This window comes from Octopus bimaculoides, chromosome 7, assembly GCF_001194135.2.
Source record: "Octopus bimaculoides isolate UCB-OBI-ISO-001 chromosome 7, ASM119413v2, whole genome shotgun sequence".
Classification (NCBI taxonomy): domain Eukaryota; kingdom Metazoa; phylum Mollusca; class Cephalopoda; order Octopoda; family Octopodidae; genus Octopus; species Octopus bimaculoides.
In genome coordinates, this window is record NC_068987.1 from 43571739 (window position 1) to 43576944 (window position 5206).

A 5206-nucleotide genomic window follows, 5' to 3' on the forward strand; every position below is an offset into this window, starting at 1 on the left:
ATGCTCTGATTGGCTTCCAGAAATCTGTAATGGACAACACCAATTGCAGACCACCAGACAGTCACCATAATCTTTTGCTGATGCAACTTTGGCTTTGGGAAATGTTTGGGGGACTCATCACAATCAAGCCATTGACCTGATCGTTTACAGTTATCATAAAGGATCCACTTTTCATCACAAGTGACTATTCAGTCAAGAAAAGGATCATTGGTGTTTCGCTCATGCAGTACCCAGTTATCGAGCTTTTTCACCTTACCAATCTTCTGCAGATTGCGTGAGACCATTGCAATACTGACACCAAGTGTCTGAGAAATTTCTCTGACACTTTGACATGGGTTTTGTTCAACAATTGCTTTCAATTGTTCTTTGTCAAAACTACATGACCATCTTCTACCTTCATCTTCAAGGCTCTCATCACTACTACGGAATTTCTGAAACCACCTTCGTACTGTGTGATCACTTGTGGACCCCTCTCCCCATGCTCTGTTGATACTGGCAGCAGTTTGGGAGGCATTTTGCCCAAGCTTGAACTCATGCAAGAAAAGTAAGTGAAGGTCCTTTTTTGTCATGTTCATAATTAAGGGCGCCTATGTTTCAAGAATGTTTTCTATCTGAAATAAGTAGAAAATTATTAAAGAGCATACATCAATTATTAAGTATGTTGAAATTCATCTCAAATATAATTAAAATACTATGATAAAATTGTGTTTCAAAACACAACACTTAGAGCGGCCATTATTCTCAGAACAATCTAATACTACACCCTCGGGCCGACCAAAGCTCATGAGTGAATTTAGTAGACAGAAACTGAAAGAAGCCTGTCTCATATATATATATATATATATATTTGTGTGTGTATTTGTCAGCTCCCCCACCATTGTTTAATAACCGATGTTGGTGTGTTTGCATTCCCGTAACTTAGCTGTTCAGCAGAAGAGGCTGAGAGAATACGGGCTAGGCTTACAGGGAATAAGTCCAGGGCTAGATTTCTTTGACTAAAGGGTGGTGCTCCAACATGGCTACCATCAAATGATTGAAACAAATAAAAAAATAAAAGAATACCAGAAGAATGTTCTGTACTTCTAAACCAAGTAGGTTCTTTGAATATGTTCGATGTATTATAAAGCTAAATAGTAATTCTGTTTATGTTTGCATAACTGAGATATTTTGGTTGGATTATATAGTTATTGGTTTACACTTCTTTCTGTATTCTGTAACTGTCACAATATAGAAACAGTTCTCATGGCACCAGCACACAATTTACAGATGCTTACATTTTTTATATTTTCTGTGAATTTTTCACAGGTCCAGCTAGTGTATATGATTTCAGGATGTTAAAATATGATCTCAGGATGAGCTCCACAGAAACAACAAGGGAGTGTGATGAGCAGTGATTCATTATGCACCAGAAAACCTGTCTGTCACAGCAAAAGTAAGGTCCTAAAAGCATTATGTATATGAAAGAAATTGTTGTATACAGTGCTCAGGTGCACTACAAGAAAAAGAAAAAAGATAAAAAAGTCATCAGGTCTACTGCAGGCAGATTTCAAGAAGCATGCAGCTAACGACTGATGCAGATAGTTTATTCCATGCTTCAACAATTCTGTGTGTGAAAAAATGTTTCCAAAAGCAATGGGTGCTGTGTTGTTTTTTGATTTTGTGAGCATGCCTACGAGCGTTTGACATATGGAATTTAAAAAGGTGCCCAAGGTTGTTGGAAAGATGGTGAATAATCTTGTGGGTGTCTACCAAGTCAGTTGCCAGACATCTAAGCTTCAATGGAAGCGAGACATGGTAGATTCCTGACGGTGGCTATTCGTTTTGTTGCATGTTTCTGAACAGTTTCCAGATTTATATGCTGAGCAAAATAGGGGTTCCAGATGGGTGTTGAAAATTCTAAGTGTGGATGTACCATTGTTATATACAGTTTCAAATAGATAATTGGAGAGCAGCTGACAAAGGTCTTACTGAGTGATGCTAGGTCACACTCAGACTTCTTGACAATCTTAGAGATGTGACTTGTCCAATGCAGATCACTGTTTACAATGATACCCAGACTACGTTCACTAGAAGACTTCTTGAGATTGGTGTTGCTGAAAGAGTATGTAAAGGCTGGGTTTTTCCTCCCAAAATGCATGGTGACATACTTGTCCACGGCTAGCTTGAGTTGCCAGTCAGAGATCACTGCTGCATTTGTCCAAGTTTGATTGCGGGAAAGATCTATAGCACATGAGATCTGTTCTTTTTATTTCGAGGTACAGCTTGATGCCATTTGCATATTTCAACACTGTAACATTCCTCAAGTTAGCATCTATGTCATTAATACATGCAACAAACAGTAGGGTCAAAGAATGGATCCTTGTGCGTTACCAGAAGTCATCTTGTAGGGTGAAGAATGATGTCCTACAACCATAACTACCTCTTTCCAACTGACAATGAAGGACTTCAGCCAGTTATATAAATCATCTATCACACCCATTGCAGAGAGTTTTGGCATGAGTCGTTTGTGTGGTACAGAAATGAAGGCTTTAGCAAAGTCCACCCATGAGCCGCCATCAGTAACTCAGGTGATGAGTTGGTTACACCAGCCAGAGACCGGGATAAATCCAATCTGCAAGGGTCGAATAAGGTTGTGAGAGCTCCAAAAGTTCCAGAGTGTTTTTCTGACAAAGGACTTCATCAGTTTGGCAATGCAGCTAATAATGCTGACTGGGCAGTAGTTGACAGGTGATGTGCGATCACCTTTTTTAAACAGGGGAACAACACTGGCAATTTTCCAGTGCTCTGGAATGACACAATTGCTAAGGCAGAATTGAAAGATGAATGAAAGCTGTTGCAAAAAAAAGAAACCACCATGTTTGAAAAGCTGATAAGTAACATCAAGACCAAGGGAGGCATAGTTGTGCTTATTCTTGAGTTGATGTCACAGTACAGTGGGTGTGAATTTCACAGATATTATGGAATTTGATGTCAGAGTTGGTGAAGAAGATACGTTTGGATTTTCAACAGTAAAAATGCCAGCATATCACTCAGTACATTCGATGGAGTCATCAGTGATCCAATCTGTGTGGGAATAGTAATGAGGGCCAACTGGAGAGTACATATTTCTAGAACACTTTGCTGTCAGGGCTGGTTGCTATACATTGTTCAAACTCAAGTACTGCCTTTTTTGTCACTTGCTTGAGATAGTTGGGTGATCTATTACATCTTGTTCTCATCTGTTCTATGCTGTCTGTATTTCTGTTCAGCATCACAACAAACTTTCCTGGCAAGTTGAACTGCTGCAGTCACCCAAATTGCCCTTTTTTTTATTTTTAAAGTGTTTGCCTTGTACTGATGCTTCACATGCAGTCCAGATTGCACTGAGGATATTTTGAAAAATAGTACTGACATCCCAGAATTGTAAAATTCAAACTAGTTTGAGTGTTGTAATTCATCACAATAACCGTTCTAGTCTGCTTTGTTCCAGTCACAGTGAGTGGTTTGGAGGTGGTGCTTCTTCTTGTTTCTGCCTGTAAGAGACAGATTGGTAATGATCATAGCATGATCGGAGTTGCCAAGAGGATCTTTGTTTGTAACACTGATAACAGTTTTAGGAGTGGTGGTAAAGAGAGGTCCAAAGTGCTGTTACCTCTTGTGGGGGAGGTGACTACTTGGGACCAGTTTGCATCCAGCACTACAACAAGGAAATCGCCTGCACTTTGCAGCCAACGAAAAGTTTCTCAATCAATTTCAGGGTAGTTGAAGTCACCAGCAATGGAAACATAAGTGGCTGTTTTCCTAGATGCAGCCCTGAGGATTTCAAAAAGCTGTGTCTTGACAGTAATTTGGTGGGTGATAGACAACTCCAAGTATCAGGGTTGAAATGTTTATGCATAATTCACAAAAGAGTGCCTTTTGTTGTGATTTGTTCAAAACATCACAAGGAATTGATGACAAGTTTGAATGAATGTAGATCATCACGCCACCTCCATGACAATTAGCATGGTCTTTGCAAAGCAAGATGTAACCAACTATGCTAAAAACACATCACAAAGTAGAGAGTGAGCCCATGTTTCTGTGACGAAATCAGGGTCAGTACTTTTGATATGAGTCAAAAAGGTGCACCTTGTTGCACAGACTTTGGGCCTTCAGGGATAGGTGTTTGAAACGGGATTTAATCTCATCATGACGGTATATAGATGAAATATGTTTTGCTGTTCAATGGCAACACTGAGGATAGTATTTGGTCCCTGCCTTTGCACCTAACAGGTCCCTGACAAGCCTTCTCCACCTCTTATTTTCCTAATACTCATTCCTCCATCACTCTTCTAACTGCAGCAGTAGTCATTTCGTCTCATTCCCTTTTGAGCTATCAGTTACCTTTCTTTCTCCCTAGAATCAATTCCTTTTAACATCCATCCCTCACATAATCCTGTCCCAGTTTATTTTCCACTGATCACCCTTTCTGTGCCTCCACTCATCTGTCCTCTCCTCTGAGTTCTGTCTTAGGATGCTATATCTTATCCTTAATACTCTTTTATCTGGTATCGTTCTCAACACCCTCTTGTATCTGCCAACTTTGTTCCGCACTCACTATCGTCCCCTGTACTTCTGACATCTATCACTATCACTATACATCTCTTTTGCCCTCTCAACTCTCCCACTCTGCACATCATCTCCTTATTTAAAGTTTTTTTTTTAATCTATCAGCAGGTTTACAAGAACGGGCTGAAAGGTTCATAGGCTGGATATTAAGGAGTGAGTCTAGGACTGTGAAATCTTGTATGCATTAATTTCAAATCATAATAATTACAATGTTTCTTTCCAAGTAAACTGACATCTAACTGTTTAAAGAAGACTTGGGCTATTGTTGTAAGCAGAGTCAGTACTACAGTTTCGATTCTCAGTTGAAACTATTCTGCTTAACTTACATCATAAAAGCTTTTCGGAAAAGGTAAGAAAGTTTATTTTTTCCTTTATCATAACTCACCTTTTGTGAGATAAGTGTAAGTGTAAAAGTTTACCGGAAAATGTTACAGAGTTATTTCGTTTTTGGATTTGGTTTGCAAGATTCTTTATGTGAGTTCGTGTGTTGAAGCATATTCTGTTTTGTCTGGGGAGAGTCATTCTCTTTTGGTGCCTTATAATTTAACACACTCACCGGTAAAATTTCCACTTATTTCTTTTTTATTTTTCTAAAATTTTTGTTGCGTCTTGCAACCTT

General features: G+C 39.1%; 1 protein-coding gene across 3 annotated transcripts in view; it reads right to left on the minus strand.

Annotated features, from left to right (window-relative positions):
* LOC106883385 (peroxisomal 2,4-dienoyl-CoA reductase [(3E)-enoyl-CoA-producing]) overlaps positions 1–5206 on the minus strand; it is a 51342-nt gene that overhangs the window by 22699 nt on the left and 23437 nt on the right. The window lies entirely within an intron of this gene.